This window comes from Silene latifolia, chromosome 3 (assembly GCF_048544455.1).
Source record: "Silene latifolia isolate original U9 population chromosome 3, ASM4854445v1, whole genome shotgun sequence".
Lineage (NCBI taxonomy): Eukaryota > Viridiplantae > Streptophyta > Magnoliopsida > Caryophyllales > Caryophyllaceae > Silene > Silene latifolia.
Window position 1 is genome coordinate 52,568,386 of NC_133528.1, and position 18,473 is coordinate 52,586,858.

General features: G+C 37.9%; 1 non-coding gene across 1 annotated transcript; it reads right to left on the reverse strand.

The window, feature by feature from the left end:
- Positions 1-9,399: 9,399 nt before the first annotated feature.
- LOC141650773 (small nucleolar RNA R71) lies at positions 9,400-9,507 on the reverse strand. The gene has a single exon (XR_012546789.1). It is a non-coding gene; the product is annotated as a small nucleolar RNA R71 (small nucleolar RNA).
- Between the last annotated feature and the right edge of the window lie 8,966 nt (positions 9,508-18,473).

The following is an 18,473-nucleotide window of genomic DNA, read 5'->3' on the forward strand; positions in this document are numbered from 1 at the left end:
TGAATTATGAATTATATGATGATATGCATGCGGCTTTCTGATCCCTGAACCCTTAGGTAGAGATATAATATAATGATATGTTTAATTAGTTGATCATAGAGGCACCATAATCTATAGCTACCTAAGGGGTTAGATGTAGGAGGGATATGACCATGATTGACTGGAATGGTTAGTAGAGCCAACCAGGCTATGTTGTTCTGAGGATGAAGAATCAAGTTAAGTCCTATGTGTAAAGCTAGTAGACCGAAACGGGTGTCGTGTCCGTTGATAATTGTTTTCTTTGTTATTCTAAGTGTGTATATACTTCTTGTTGAATGTCTTATTCTTTGCAAGAGTTTACTGTTTTGCTTACTAGGCAAATGTGATCGAATTTTGAGATTTATGATTGTTATTATTTTACTAATTGCCTTAGCAATCCATGTCTAGTGGTATGTGGAATGTGTTGCCCTAAGCCATGAATGTTATATAGTTGTGTGTTGAAAATTTCATGCCAATTTTTACGTCTAATTATATACATTTAATTTAGTTATAAGGTTAGTATTCAATAAGTGACACCTTAGTGATTTCTAGGATATATTTTCGTATTTAAATAAGTTGTGATTGTTACGATGAGAAACTAATGCATTGTCTATACATACATGATTATTGAGTTATTTAGTTGATTTTATTTTCGGTTTCGCAATCTTTACCGTTTTCTAGATGGCAATTACATGTATATGGTACAACGTGATTTCTATGCCTCAAATGATATGTAACATGTGTTGGAGGAAGAATGGTTGTGTGATAATGTGAAGTAATTTAAAGGAACCAAAATTTTTAATAAATTCCAGAATGTTACCTTGTTTGTACAGGCTGCCATTTAGAATGTGTTCTCTATATGATGGTGAAAATTTTATGTGTGATAACATTCTGATTTAGCTTTTCAGTGCTTTTAGTTTCATGCTAATATGAATTATATTTGGAGAGAAATAAATATTTTAGTTGACAGTGGTCAGATTGTTACTTCACAGTTCTGTTTCGACCCATGGTTTTGAAAAAGAAACCATTTAAAACGTGTGTATTGTTTATGCATCATTCTAACTCCACTGTTTAGAATATTCATTCACGTTTTCAAAATGATAAGCCACGTAAAATCTTAACGAGTCGTTATTTAATAGTGATTTTTACAAGTTGCCCAATTTTCTGTCTAATTCTTTGTAAAGTTTTTGTTCCGACCAACTGAGTTGTAAAATTTGTTATAAATAAATTCCTTAAGCTTTCAATTGATTCTCTTTCCTATGATTAGTTAATTCATTATATTTCCTAAAAAACACGATAATAGCTCGCAAAATAGCTAAGCGGTTATTTAATTATGAATTTTGAAAGTTGTTGCATGATGTTTGATTGTTGAAATTGTAAGTTATGTGAGTTTCATATAAAAGTTTAATCAAATATGAATTATGTGATGTAACCATGTAATACTCGATATGAATTCTCGTAGCATGAACGGTAGGCATATGATATGAGTATGAACCTTGTTATATGATAATATAATCTTATTTGTTTCGGTGAGTTTTATGTAAAGTAGTCTCAATTATACAAACGCTATTACATTGCTTGAATTTTGCCTAGTGTCTTTCTCTAAACCTGATTTGCAGAAATATGGATTTTACTTCTATGATATGATTACTGATATGAAATATTTTAATTCGTCAAGTATGAACTATGAGTTAGTTGATTGTCTACATTGATGTAAATGTGTTAATTTGGTGTCAAAGCATCCAAGCAGTTGTTACCTTGATTTTGTGTAATGCGTAGCATGAAATTGACAAGTGTGTTTTGTTGCTTGAAAAGTCGGATGCTAGTTGCCAGTATAGAGTAATTAGCTTATCAGATGATTTGTGTCTATTGTTTCAGTAATCTTCTTGAACATTGGATGTGGAATTTTATAATGGGGTTACGGGGACGTAACCATGTTTTAAGAAGGATAGGATTGTAAAATCTTGATGGTTTACGATCCGGCTAAGTGGTATGTTATGATTGGTCGACCGAGAATTGACCATGCATGGAATCTTTGTTTTAATTTGTTATTATTCGGTCAATGTTGTGGCTCTTTAAGTGTCACATACTTCATTTGTTATTATTCGGTCAATGTTGTGGTTCTTTAAGTGCCACATACTGTCATCGTATGTTCAACTTTGGGGACAAAGTTTCTTAAGGGGGATAGAATATAACACTTCGCGTTTTAGAGCTTATGTATATGTACTACTTGTGTTTGTCTTATGCTTGTGGATGTTTGGTTATCGTTACGGGGTGGCGAACTTCGGGACGAAGTTCATTTTAAGGAGGGAAGACTGTAATACCCCGTATTTTAGCCTCGGTCAACGATAGTCAAACCTTGTTTTATACGCGTTTTTTTTTTCAAACGGATGTGTATAAAGTATTTTACGTAAACTGTTACTATATTATAAATCGTAATCCTACGATTATTTCGTATTTCATAATCATTTTATATCTGACGATTATTTTATAAAATGACATTTCATTCGTATTTCTTTAATTTTGATAATATATTATAATTAAATATATTTCATATTTATATTTATTTCTCAATTATACTTGTTTTATTATTTAAGTCATAATTATATTTAAATCCTAATTTTTATATATTTTATGTTAGTTCTAATAAAATTATATTCTCATAATTAATTTTATTAGTATAAATAAATTATATGTACTCGTTTATTTTAAGTTACGAGTCGAGGACGGTAATAGAGGTCAATTACCTAGAGATGCGTGACGGACTTTTAGTGATGGGCTTGGACTTGGATGGTGGTAGCAATGAACCGTGTAACACAACCATAAACCCGTTAACCCATCAACACATTACACGACATACAACCCTAATTCACCTATCCATCGACATTCACAAAGTTGTAACCTTTGACATTCACATTGGAAACCCTACTCCTCTATCACCTCATCTGCCTCCCCTAAACCAAACTATACAAGAACCCTAATCTATAGTGACAACCGTGAAAAGAAGAGAAGGAGATTTAGAAGACGGAAGAACAATTAGCGATACAAGGTAAGACCGTCTCACAATTTTTATAAACTAATTAAACTAGCATATTGACCGAGTGGTTTGACCACCGTAGCAAACACCTATCAGCCGTGACCTTGACCACAGGGGGACCTTGGAACACCGTGGTTGGAATTGACCGTTGACGGCTGACCATGGGTGATTATTAGGGGTGGAATAGATGGTGGATACGGTAGTGTGTCGGGTTAGTAATCAGGGGATTCGAACCTTTAATCGCCACTGACTTGACTTGGGTTAGGGTGGGTTGGTTCCTAGAGGTTGGGTCGACCACGGTAGGAGTGTCGTTAGGGTGGCTGGTGGTGGTTGGTGGTGGCGGGATTTCGAAAAACAGGGGGAGAGCGGGGAATTGTCGCGGTGGGTTAGGGACGGGAATCACGGTTGATTTTGTGGCTGTACTAGGGGTTAGGGACTACCCCTGGAGTCACCGTGAGGAGTGGTGTCAACGGTGGTGGCCAGAGGTGGTAATGGCGGCTGTGGTGGTGTTGGCGAGGGGTTCTTTACACGGTGTTTGCGTATGTCGGGTTTTCGGTAATTGGTTTTGTTCGTGGTTGTTGTTACTAGGGCGTTAGGTTGTGAGTGGTAGGGGACGGCTAGTCTGGTGGTTAGTGGTTGTCGGGATACATCGTGGTGCGGGCTAGGAGGTGGAGGCTGTGTGGTGGTGCTAGGTGGTCGGTGATGTCGTGTATGAGGAGTGTAAGGGGTGAGGTACACGGGATAAAACCGTATAGGAGGTGTGTTTGGGGTGTTGCGGATGACGTGGTTTGATTAGTGGGTTTACAATAGTTTTTAATTGTTTATATACTTAGAGACGGGTTTTGAGTCGGGTTTGTTAAAATGGAAAAGCTGCTATATCGGGAAAGTTTCCATTTAAGAAAACTTTCCATTTAAAGAAGTTTCTATTTTTAGTAACTTTCTATTTTGGGAACGGGAATAGTTAAGTAATTGTTTATCATTTATTTATCTTTCAGAGGGCGAATTTGTTGTGGAATATTACTGAGCACCCGACTATTTTTTGCGATCGAGGTAGGGAAATACACTGATTGAGTTCTTACGATTATAAAGAGTTGGCATGTTCGGTGATTATATGACATATCTGATTATCTTATTTATCTTGTTGAGCATTATTGTTTCATACGTTTCATACATTGCATTTGCATCGGAGTTGGAGTTGGAGGAGATGAGATTATTGCGATTAAGGCCCAGGCGGGTTCTGCAGGACTTGCCCTGGTGTCCTCGGCTACATTTAGCCGGTATATCGACGACGGTCGATTAATATAGTCTGCCGGGGATCGGTATGGCTGGGCGTTCCGGGGATGTGTGTGATGGAGTTGAGATTGGAGGATCATATCATTGCATTCTTAATTATATCGTATTACCTACTCAACCTCGCGGTTGACCCTGTGTATTCGTGTACTTTGTGATGATCCATTTGGGGGAGCAGATTGTGAGTTGTTGAGACATATGGAGCTGGTAGGGGAGAGAGCATGGATCACCTGACTTAGAGCTAGCCCACTTTTATTTCAGTTTAGCTATCAGACTTATTTTCAGTTTTGGGACATGTTCCATTTGAGTTGTAAACATTTATAACTTTCAATTGAAAGTACTGTTTATTTTTCCTTTGTTATCTACTGCCTCGGGTTTCCGAGATGGTAACACCCTTCTTTATCTGAGGAGTCCTAGTCCAGGCCCTTAAATAAATGGGGGTGTTACAAAGTGGTATCAGAGAGAACGATCCTCAGGCCTAAAAACAAATGAACAAAAATAATGAACATAGGAAGAGTCAAATAAAATGAACCCACGCTAGTAACTGTTAGGAGCCCCAGGATTGGAATGAGTTAGGGGCCCCCTCAAACTAAGCCACTGGCCCTTTCAGTCTAACCTGGTAACCCTTGAGTGATGCAGAGAGTGGGTAGTAACAAAATAAAGGATCAGACCTTGCCTATATTATACTAACAGTTTTGCAGGAGCGGAATGAGGTAAGTAATGATGTGATACATTGTTAAAGATGTGTAATGAAAGAATATGGTTGATATTGGCATGCTGACCTATTTGAATAATTGAGTGAAATTTTAGTGTATGGATGACATGAGTTGTGAATTATGAATTATATGATGTTATGCATGCGGCTTTCTGATCCCTGAACCCTTAGGTAGAGATATAATATAATGATATGTTTAATTAGTTGATCATAGAGGCACCATAATCTATAGCTACCTAAGGGGTTAGATGTAGGAGGGATATGACCATGATTGACTGGAATGGTTAGTAGAGCCAACCAGGCTATGTTGTTACAGGATGAAGAATCAAGTTAAGTCCTATGTGTAAAGCTAGTAGACCGAAACGGGTGTCGTGTCCGTTGATAATTGTTTTGCTGTTATTCTAAGTGTGTATATACTTCTTGTTGAATGTCTTATTCTTTGCAAGAGTTTACTGTTTTGCTTACTAGGCAAATGTGATCGAATTTTGAGATTTATGATTGTTATTATTTTACTAATTGCCTTAGCAATCCATGTCTAGTGGTATGTGGAATGTGTTGCCCTAAGCCATGAATGTTATATAGTTGTGTGTTGAAAATTTCATGCCAATTTTTACGTCTAATTATATACATTTAATTTAGTTATATGGTTAGTATTCAATAAGTGACACCTTAGTGATTTCTAGGATATATTTTCGTATTTAAATAAGTTGTGATTGTTACGATGAGAAACTAATGCATTGTCTATACATACATGATTATTGAGTTATTTAGTTGATTTTATTTTCGGTTTCGCAATCTTTACCGTTTTCTAGATGGCAATTAAATGTATATGGTACAACGTGATTTCTATGCCTCAAATGATATGTAACATGTGTTGGAGGAAGAATGGTTGTGTGATAATGTGAAGTAATTTAAAGGAACCAAAATTTGTAATAAATTCCAGAATGTTACCTTGTTTGTACAGGCTGCCATTTAGAATGTGTTCTCTATATGATGGTGAAAATTTTATGTATGATAACATTCTGATTTAGCTTTTCAGTGCTTTTAGTTTCATGCTAATATGAATTATATTTGGAGAGAAATAAATATTTTAGTTGACAGTGGTCAGATTGTTACTTCACAGTTCTGTTTCGACCCATGGTTTTGAAAAAGAAACCATTTAAAACGTGTGTATTGTTTATGCATCATTCTAACTCCACTGTTTAGAATATTCATTCACGTTTTCAAAATGATAAGCCACGTAAAATCTTAACGAGTCGTTATTTAATAGTGATTTTTACAAGTTGCCCAATTTTCTGTCTAATTGCTGTAAAGTTTTTGTTCCGACCAACTGAGTTGTAAAATTTGTTATAAATAAATTCCTTAAGCTTTCAATTGATTCTCTTTCCTATGATTAGTTAATTCATTATATTTCCTAAAAAACACGATAATAGCTCGCAAAATAGCTAAGCGGTTATTTAATTATGAATTTTGAAAGTTGTTGCATGATGTTTGATTGTTGAAATTGTAAGTTATGTGAGTTTCATATAAAAGTTTAATCAAATATGAATTATGTGATGTAACCATGTAATACTCTGATATGAATTCTGTAGCATGAACGGTAGGCATATGATATGAGTATGAACCTTGTTATATGATAATATAATCTTATTTGTTTCGGTGAGTTTTATGTAAAGTAGTCTCAATTATACAAACGCTATTACATTGCTTGAATTTTGCCTAGTGTCTTTCTCTAAACCTGATTTGCAGAAATATGGATTTTACTTCTATGATATGATTACTGATATGAAATATTTTAATTCGTCAAGTATGAACTATGAGTTAGTTGATTGTCTACATTGATGTAAATGTGTTAATTTGGTGTCAAAGCATCTGATGCGACCATAATTGGCGCATATTTAGCCCCCGAATTACCATTGTTTTCATGCTTTTTAGTGCCTATTTGGGTCATTTCTTATCTTTAGTTCTTTGTTTTGCATATTCTTTGAGATTTTGATCCCTTGGTAGGAAAGGAGTAAGAATCTTGCATTTTCATGGCAAAACAAGGCTAAATTGATCATATTCAATGACCAAGCATCAAGGAGAGACAAGACTAGAAGGCCTTTGTACATAGCATAGTAGAAGAGCATTGTTGAGAAAAGGATCCTTGAGTCCCCAAGGAAATCCCCAAGGAATTCATGAAGAAAAGGGAAGAAAAAGAAGAAAGAAAGGCATTTGAACTACAATCCGAACGGATTGTAGAGAATCCGTCCGTCCTCGCCAGTCCGAGCGTCCTCACCAGGAATCCGCTCGGATTCCCCATGCCCAGTCCGAGCGTCTTGTTCCTTGATCCGCTCGGATCGTCCATCCCAGATCCGACCGTCCCGACTCCCAGCCGCACGGATCACAGCACAGCACAGTTTCGTTCTTCAAGCTACGAAATGGAGAAGCCCTTCTCTCGGATAATCCCGGAGGCTCCTTGCTCAACTTAAAAAGTGTAATTACTAGTTTAGCCCTTAGTTAACCCTAATGCATCCTCCCTAATTTTCACTATAAATACCCCATTAGTCTAATTAGAGGAGCATGTTCTTCTTATCAATAATTAGAGTAGTTAATATCAATCAAATCTCTCTTCAATATTGTAATCAAATATTAATCAAGTTTTAATCCAAGTTTTAGTTCTTTAATCTCTCTCTTGTTCTTACTTTATTTTGGGTAATTGAAGATCATTTGGGTTATTATTGGGAGATTGACAACCTCTCAATCTAGGATTCAAGTACTTCTATTATTCTTGCTTTATTATTGGAATCATTAGTAGGTATAATCTCTTAATCCCTTTTTAATTATTGCTAATTACTTTCATTTATTCATCATGTTTCATTATGTTAGTATGATTGACAACCTTCCTAGCATGATCAATATGATAATGAGTGAGTAGTCTCTTAGCTAGGGTTTAATGGGTGATTAGGGAAACCAACATGGGGAATGATTCATGCTTAAATTAATATGCTTTCATATCTTATTTGCTTGCTTGTTTTGATCTTAATACATGCACATGTTATATTTGATGAAATGCTAAGCCTATGAATCCTTGCATTTACTATCATCTTCTATCCTTTCAACTTGACTTGTAAGACATAACCCAACTCGAGTCTTGTTAGACCATGCATGTGTTAAGTAGGGAAGATTAAGTCGACTTGTAGGTGTTGTACAATCCAAGAGATTCGGCCCCGGGACCCAAACTTTCCTAGGATTGTAAGATATAACCCAACTCAATCCATCACAACAATAATTGCTTGCTTATAATTTGAGAACATGTTTGTATGATCATATCCCATGATTCCCCTATGAACCCATGACACCCTAGTGCTTTTAATCAATTGTTTACACCCTCATTTTATTTACCTTGTTAGTTTATTTTCATTGCTATCTTAGTTTAGTAACCTTCTACATCAACCCAATTTGTGACACCCCTAGACACCACTAGTTACAATAGAATCTTCATTTCAATACCCGTCCCTTGGGATCCGACCTTTACTTACCTCTTTACTAATTGTAGAGTTGTTTGTGAAGTATAAATTGTGTTTTGTATCGACCATTGACCAACGACCACATATGCTTAATTGTGAACACCAAATGGCTCCGATCAAAAATGGCGCCGTTCTTTCCGGGACGGTGTTTAATTGATTTAAGATTTCTTTTATTGTTTTTAGTTGTGTCTTTTTCACCTTGGGGAAGTAAAACTCCTCAAGGTTTGTTCTAATTGTTTTTGAGTTGTTTGATATTTTGCATGTCTAGAAGGTTACAAAGAGATTTGTTACCTTTTGACCGTGAAATCGAAAGAACCTTGACGAATAATAGGAGACTTGTTAGGAGGAATTTGGGAGGTGTTGGTGAAGTTGTTCAACCCACTAGTGAGTTTGTCAATCCTTTCGCAATAGAAGGAGAAGAGAACCCATTAAACAATACCACACAAAATCCACCTACAATGCCTAAATTCTCGTCACACTCTATACCCACCGAGGAGGATCTACCAAATGGTACTCCTACCCCACAACATCTTACCGGAAACTTTATTGCCAAGTCCGCCTTCATTCAACTAGTTGAGAGGAGCCAATTCGGGGGAATGCCTAGTGAGGACCCTCATTCTCATATGGAAACCTTTTGTGATTATTGTGAAGCTATCTCTCAAACGGGCGTGACTCAAGACCAAATAAGATGGGTCTTATTTCCTTTTTCGTTAATCGGCACCGCAAAGCAATGGTTGAAGGGCCTTGATAAGGCCACCCTTGGAATAGATTCTTGGAAGAAGCTAGCTCTAGCTTTCTACAAAAAATTCTACCCACCGGAAAAGACCAATATGCTAAGAGCTCAAATTACGGGTTTTAAGCAAAGGGATGAAGAATCTTTGTATGAAGCTTGGGAGCGGTTCAAAGGTATTTGTCGCTCATGTCCTCACCATGGACATAGCGAATGGTTTTTAGTGCAACAATTTTGGAATGGTTTATATGAATATTCAAGGAACATTCTCAATATGGGATCAAATGGAATGTTCACCGAAGTTGATGACAATCAAACATGGAACAAGATTGAGGAAATGGCGGTCCATAATTCGCAATATAGTAGGCCTCGCAAGGCTACTAGAGGAGGAAAGTATGAAGTGGACACCGTTACTCAATTGGGTGCTCAACTTAGTGCTCACATTGACACAATCAACTTGAAGTTTGAACAAGCTATGGCTAGACTTGAGGAAAGCTCAAAATCATCAAAGCATCATGTCAATGCCATGACGGCATCCTCATCAATCCCAAGCGGGATATGTGAGAATTGTGGAACCTTAGGTCATGACTCAAGCGAATGTAGGGGAACAACCGAGCAAGTCAATGCTTTCCAAGCTTACAAAAGTGGTACCCCTTATTCAAATTTTTACAATGAAAACACCAAGTTCCATCCAAATCTCTCATACAAAAGCCAAAATGTCCAAAACCCTCAAACAACATACACTCCACCACCCATGAGAAATCAAAATCAAAGACCCTTTTTCAATCAAAACCAAGGTTACCAAAATCAAAACCCATACAATCACCACAATAACCAAAGTTTTGATGTCCAAAAAGCGGTCCTTCAAATGCAAAAGAATCAACAAGAATTTTTCACCCAAATGCAAAAAGATAGCCAAGCAAAAGACACCACCATCAACAACATTCTAGCTCACACCAAGATGTTGGAAACACAATTGACCCAACTAGCATCTTCGAGCTCACAAAGACAAAAGGGGCAATTACCACCTCAAGGTAATCCCCTAGACATGAAACGGTTAGTGCCATTCACTTGAGAAGTGGTACAAGATATGAAGCACCGAAGGAGCAAGTTGAGGATGAAGTTGTGAGAGCTAGTGAGAATGAAGTTGTGGTGCAAGGTCCCAAAGAAGGGGAATCATCAAAAGAAGAAAGCTCAAAGAAAAATGAAGACAAAGCCAAAGAAAAGGAGCCCATTGTGATTAGACTTCCTTTTCCAAGTCGACAAGCCAAGCCTAAATTTGATGATCAACTTGGAAAGTTCATGGAAATTGTGAAGAACTTAGAAGTCTCAATTCCTTTCACGGAATTAATCAATCACGTTCCGGCCTATGCAAAGTACATGAAAGATATCCTCACAAAGAAGAAGTCGATTCGGAAACTTGAGACTATCGCCTTCACCAAGGTGAGTAGTGCAATACTTCAAGGGAGTTCACCTCCAAAGTTAAAGGATCCGGGAAGCTTCTCAATACCGTGTACCATTGGCGACACAACGATCAACAAAGCCTTATGTGATCTAGGGGCTAGTGTGAGTGTCATGCCGTACTCGGTAAGTAAAAGGTTGGGAATGGGAGAGCTTAAATGTACCAACATCACTCTTCAAATGGCCGATAGATCGACGAAGACACCGCTAGGGATATGGGAAGATGTCCCCGTGCGAATTGGGAAGTTTTTCATCCCGGTGGACTTTGTCATAGTTGATATGGAGGAAGATTCCAACATTCCGATCATCTTAGGAAGACCTTTCCTACACACCGCGGGTGCGGTGATTGATGTGAAACATGGAGAGCTCACTCTAGAAGTGGGAGATGAAAGCATAACTTTTAATCTTGACAAGACCATGAGAGCTCCTCGTTTGCATGAGCCATGTTTCATGATTGATCATTATAATTTAGGAAAGATGAGAAGAAGAAATCGGAACTCCAATGGAGGAAGAAAGTTGAAGATGCTCCATTCAAAGAACAAGTGAATTGCGACAAGGAGAGCTTGCAAAGCTCATCGAAATCAACCAAGGAAGAAGATGATGGCCTCATTGGCCAAGAGAAGAAATTGGGAGAGTTGTCTCCATCCAAGCAAGAGATTTTCAATGATCAACTCAATGAAGTTTGTGGTCTTTGGGACGACGAATTTGAAGGGATCTTTAATCCCTACATTGGGCATGCCATCGATCATGATCAACAACAAGGGCCACGGTCTATTGAGGACCTCTACCATAACAATGAACAAGCTTTTGATTACTTCTTCAAGGTGTTGAGCAACATCAACAACACCTTGAACATGCCTCCTTGACATCTCATCAAGAATGAGAGTTTGGTGGAGTCCTCCCTAAACCACCACTTGTAAATATTTCTAACTCCCTAACTTACATTTAATTTTTGTATTGCAATTTTTGTCATTTTTGGATTTTATTTACTTTGATCAAAATAATTGTCATGAAAAGAGAGAAGTGAGGGAGGGACTAATGATTTTAATTGATGTGTAGTGCTTTACCTTAGTGTGGGGATGGCAATTGCCTAGGTTATTCATGCCTTAGTAGTGCCCCCGCAATGAAGAACACAAGATTTGAAAGAAAGAAAGAAAGAATGATAAGGGAATGCGTTGGTGCACGGATGGAACTGAATCCGTGTACACAAGGACCAATCCGAGCGGATTCCTGAGGATCCGCCCGTCTGCAGAGGATCCGAGCGTCCTGCTGAGAAGACGCCCGTCTTGGGCTGAGCTGAAAACTGTAAAATTCTTGACTGTGGAAGAATCCGAGCGGATTTCTGGAAAGACGCCCGTCTCTCAGAATCCGTCCGTCTTGTAGACAATCCGCCCGTCTTGCAGCTGAAGAAAAACAAAGAAAAATCTCTGGACAAGAATCCGTCCGTCCTAAGCAAAATCCGCCCGTCTCATCCAAAAAGAATCCGAGCGGATTCCCCAGAATCCGCCCGTCTCTAGGCGGGATTTTTGAAAATTTGAAGCTGAAGAATCCGAGCGGATTGCGCCTAATCCGCACGGATTGCCCCTGCGTCCTAATATTGTCGAGTTCTTTAAATACCCACCCCACCTTCATTCATTCATTCATTCACTCATAAACACTACCCATAACATCAAAACCCTCATCCTCTCCATCTCAAAAACAAAAACCCTCAACAAAACTCACCAAAATCAAATCAAACCATCTTTCAAATAACAAATCAATCACTCCATCTTCATTAACAATCAAAACCAAGAACAAAATCTTCACCTTTGAATTGATTTTTGTTCTCATAAAGGCAAAGCCTTTCACTTTCAAAATCGATTTGGGCATTCTACAAATTGAAGATTTTTGATCTTTTTCTTGGTTAGCTCATCAAATGGCAAGAACAAAGGGAGCAACAAAAGCAAAGGCAAAGGCACCAAAGACTACAACTCTCTCTCAAAGGCAAAAAACTCTACAAATGAAGAAAGCTTTGGCAATGGTGGTATCAACACCAAGCTTGGAAGTGCAACAACCTCAACAAACTTCTATGGAAGCATCACCCTCTACTCCGGTAATTAATCAACTCTTGCATTATCCGGAGGTAACATTCATTTCCGATTCCCATAGAAATACATTTGTCAAGTTTGCTATGAAACAAATTCAATCCACCAAATTCATATGCCAAGATGCTTTAGAGAAGTTGGGTGTTCTTGAACAAACAAGAGTCTTTTTCAATGCCATGGGTTTAAAGAAATTGTTTGAAATGAAGGAAGTAACATACCCCTCCCTTGTCTTGGAATTCTTAAGTTCTTTAAAAGTGACAAAAGTTGAGAATAGGGAAAATATTGAGTTTCGTCTAGCTAACACTAGTAGACGCATTACCTTTCCGGAATTGGGTGCAATTTTGGGTCTTAGCGATGAACATAAATTTTATAAGCAATATGGGAAGTATGATCCCGAGCCTCTTTGGGAGGCAATCTCCGGGAAGAAATTTGAAGATTTTAAAGCTTGTCGTGCTCTTTTGGTCCATCATCCGGGCATAAGAATATGGCACAAAGTTGTGGGAAATACCATAATTGCTAGGAAAGACACCAATCATTTCACGGGACTCGATTTTATTCTCCTTTAATCAACTTTGAATATTGGAAGAATTCACACCAAGCCTTACAATTCTTTGAGGCTATTGGTTGATAGATGGCTCCATATAGATAGTGGGAAGAAGGGTCAAACCGTAATTGTTAATGGCGGCCTTGTCACGGTCCTAGCCAAGCACTTTGATCCTAATTTCAATAAGGATAGCAAGTACAAGGCTAAGGATGGTGGCCATCTTATTGATATGTCCACCTTGATTAACAAGTTTAAGTGGGTTGTTCACAATTCCCTTGATACCAAGTATGGGTGGCTTACAAGTGAGGCTCGATCATTCACTTTACCCGCAAAGATTTGCCGTCTTAGTGTCCACCGGACCAACTATTTACTTCCCCTATCCGAAGAAGCCGAGTACATCATTCAACAACAAAAGGGTGATCATGAAACTCCCTCCTCTTCCATTGTTATACCACCTTACCCCTATGATTATGAAGAGTTCAAACCACAAGGAGTTGAAATTGGGAAAGACTATGTAACTCTTCTTATGCAAGCCATGCACAAGCAAGCTTATGAAGATCGGAAGAATGCTTATTTGGCTCAATATCCTCCCCTCCTACATCTAGCTAGGCAAGGACTCCTTGATCCATCTTGTCCTTTGCCTAGTTGGGCGGATAGAGAAGCCTTGTTTCCGGGTGCATCTAGGGACGTGGTGGAAGACAATGAGGTTGTTGGAAATGATGAGGAGATTGATGATAATATTGAGGAAGAAGCAAGTGGAGATGAAGAAAGAGATGGTGAAGATGGTGAAGATAATGATGAGGAAGATGATGGTGAAGAAAGCAAAGAAGAAAGTGCCAAGGAAAGTGGCAATGTGACCACTTCTCATGAGGGAAGTGGTGATGATAATAGCATGATGGAAGACTAGCCTTGGAGACTCCTACTCTCCCACGGTTTGTCTATATCTCTTTGTATTTTATTTCATTTTGATCATTGTTGGTTTAGTCCTAGCAACATCAAAGGACTCACACCTCGGTTCCTTTGAGGTGTTCTTTATTGTTCCCACTTTTGTAAAATCCAAAATGACAATCTAGTTTCATGCATAGCATAGCATGTGCATGAACTCCCCCATGCTTTGACATTAGCAATAGTGTCTTACTTGGTTTGGGGAAGTTAATGCATACGCAACGGGAGGTAATTTAAATTATCCTCTCCGTCATAACAAAAACCATGCATCATGTAGTATAGCTTAGTGTAGAATTGCATTTAGTATAGAAATCATGCATCATTCTTGCATAATTTCCATCATTTTGGCCATTGAGGACAATGCCCATATTAGTGTGGGGATGGGAATTCTAACACTTAACTTTTATTCAAAAACCATAAAAATTGAAAAATTTCAAAAATCATAAAAATTTGAAAAATTGAAAAACTAAAAACAAGTTCATTTCCTTTGTATATATATTGTCTTGTATATATTGTGTTTGTTTCATCCTTGTTCACTTTGATTGACTATGCCACATCCGAGACATGAGGATATTGAAGACCGCATGGTATGATCTTTCCAATCTCCTTTTTCCTCTTTATGTTAATGACTATGTGGCTTTATTTTGATTGATGCGGTATAAACAATGTGAACTTAGGATTGCATCTAGAATTATTTGGCATATTAGTTGGTAGAATCATATGCATTAGGATGTTTATATGTTAGTTGCATCATGGCATGTAGTTTGCATGTTAGAAAAATTTTGAGAAACCGTCTTCTTGGGAAGCTTGACAAGTGTATATAGGCCCTAGTAGATGCTTTTTATTCTTAAGACTTTGCTTGTTAGAATACTTGTAAAACACCCTAGGATGTGTCATACTAGTATCCTTTGACCCATGGTTTAAGGCCGAGTCAAGAGTACCTTGTGGTGTGATAACTCCTTGGCTACCGTTTATTCCAAGGTGACCCTTGAAACCATGCATACTTCCATCATTCATCCATGTTCTACCATATATTTTTGTCACCAAAGGGAATGGGCACAAAACAAAAAGAAGTCAATTTGAGTTCAACGAAATGAAAAGTGAAAGAAAGTTTGCAAAATGCATCAAATGAAAAGAGGAGCAAAAATAGAACTCCTAAAGCTTCAAATACAAGGCACCCTCGTTACTAATTGGGGTGACTTTGAAAATGTTCAAAAAGAAATTCAAAAAGTTGTCAAGTATTGAAATGCCAAAAATCAAAAAGAAATGGCAAAGAAAGTGTTCTCAAAAAGTTATATGCCACAAGAAATTGGGGGGAAAAACAACAAATGAAAGCAAACTCCCAAAATGAAACTCAAATTCTATCGATCCCTTTATCCATCGTATCCATTTTTGTGCATGGTAGAGAGGGGACGACCCTTCTTCTTGTCTAGGCAAGAGGGGGAATTCCGCGATCCTCCAGTGTTTCTAACACCATAGGGAGTCTACTCTTGACAAAAGCATTTAACGATTGAGGACAAAGGTACCCTAGCTTGACACCTTTTGGAGGTGATTTATTGGTATCCTTCTAGGCTTAGTAGTTTGAACAAATTGCATCTATGAAGGATTGTGTACCCTTGAATTGCTTCCCTTGTAGATAATTTCCGCCACTTAGATGAGGAAAGTGGCTATTCTTTTTGTAGATGCACCCATTATGTGTTTTTGTGTGCTTAAAAGTTTGGATGTGTCGCCATTTTGGCAAGACCCACCTTGCCTTGCAAGAAGGCATCCTACCTCATGGTTGTCTTGTTGTGAGTTGAAGGGGCGGAGTGAGACCCGCTAATTGTCTCATATCGGCTATTATTATTAGGTTAGGTTAGTATTGGTCCTAGTCTTTGTCACCTCTTTACTCGGGACGAGCAAAGGTTCGGTTTGGGGATATTTGATGCGACCATAATTGGCGCATATTTAGCCCCCGAATTACCATTGTTTTCATGCTTTTTAGTGCCTATTTGGGTCATTTCTTATCTTTAGTTCTTTGTTTTGCATATTCTTTGAGATTTTGATCCCTTGGTAGGAAAGGAGTAAGAATCTTGCATTTTCATGGCAAAACAAGGCTAAATTGATCATATTCAATGACCAAGCATCAAGGAGAGACAAGACTAGAAGGCCTTTGTACATAGCATAGTAGAAGAGCATTGTTGAGAAAAGGATCCTTGAGTCCCCAAGGAAATCCCCAAGGAATTCATGAAGAAAAGGGAAGAAAAAGAAGAAAGAAAGCTGCTGAACTACAATCCGAACGGATTGTAGAGAATCCGTCCGTCCTCGCCAGTCCGAGCGTCCTCACCAGGAATCCGCTCGGATTCCCCATGCCCAGTCCGAGCGTCTTGTTCCTTGATCCGCTCGGATCGTCCATCCAGATCCACCGTCCCGACTCCCGCCGCACGGATCACAAAGACAAAGACACAGTTTTCGTTCTTCAAGCTACGAAATGGAGAAGCCCTTCTCTCGGATAATCCTGGAGGCTCCTTGCTCAACTTAAAAAGTGTAATTACTAGTTTAGCCCTTAGTTAACCCTAATGCATCCTCCCTAATTTTCACTATAAATACCCCATTAGTCTAATTAGAGGAGCATGTTCTTCTTATCAATAATTAGAGTAGTTAATATCAATCAAATCTCTCTTCAATATTGTAATCAAATATTAATCAAGTTTTAATCCAAGTTTTAGTTCTTTAATCTCTCTCTTGTTCTTACTTTATTTTGGGTAATTGAAGATCATTTGGGTTATTATTGGGAGATTGACAACCTCTCAATCTAGGATTCAAGTACTTCTATTATTCTTGCTTTATTATTGGAATCATTAGTAGGTATAATCTCTTAATCCCTTTTTAATTATTGCTAATTACTTTCATTTATTCATCATGTTTCATTATGTTAGTATGATTGACAACCTTCCTAGCATGATCAATATGATAATGAGTGAGTAGTCTCTTAGCTAGGGTTTAATGGGTGATTAGGGGAAACCAACATGGGGAATGATTCATGCTTAAATTAATATGCTTTCATATCTTATTTGCTTGCTTGTTTTGATCTTAATACATGCACATGTTATATTTGATGAAATGCTAAGCCTATGAATCCTTGCATTTACTATCATCTTCTATCCTTTCAACTTGACTTGTAAGACATAACCCAACTCGAGTCTTGTTAGACCATGCATGTGTTAAGTAGGGAAGATTAAGTCGACTTGTAGGTGTTGTACAATCCAAGAGATTCGGCTCCGGGACCCAAACTTTCCTAGGATTGTAAGATATAACCCAACTCAATCCATCACAACAATAATTGCTTGCTTATAATTTGAGAACATGTTTGTATGATCATATCCCATGATTCCCCTATGAACCCATGACACCCTAGTGCTTTTAATCAATTGTTTACACCCTCATTTTATTTACCTTGTTAGTTTATTTTCATTGCTATCTTAGTTTAGTAACCTTCTACATCAACCCAATTTGTGACACCCCTAGACACCACTAGTTACAATAGAATCTTCATTTCAATACCCGTCCCTTGGGATCCGACCTTTACTTGCCTCTTTACTAATTGTAGAGTTGTTTGTGAAGTATAAATTGTGTTTTGTATCGACCATTGACCAACGACCACATATGCTTAATTGTGAACACCAAATGGCTCCGATCAGCATCCAAGTAGTTGTTACCTTGATTTTGTGTAATGCGTAGCATGAAATTGACAAGTGTGTTTTGTTGCTTGAAAAGTCGGATGCTAGTTGCCAGTATAGAGTAATTAGCTTATCAGATGATTTGTGTCTATTGTTTCAGTAATCTTCTTGAACATTGGATGTGGAATTTTATAATGGGGTTACGGGGACGTAACCATGTTTTAAGGAGGATAGGATTGTAAAATCTTGATGGTTTACGATCTGGCTAAGTGGTATGTTATGATTGGCTGACTGAGAATTGACTATGCATGGAGTCTGCTGTTTTAATTTGTTATTATTCGGTCAATGTTGTGGCTCTTTAAGTGTCACATACTTCTGTTTGTTATTATTCGGTCAATGTTGTGGTTCTTTAAGTGCCACATACTTCTGTCGTATGTTCAACTTTGGGGACAAAGTTTCTTAAGGGGGATAGAATATAACA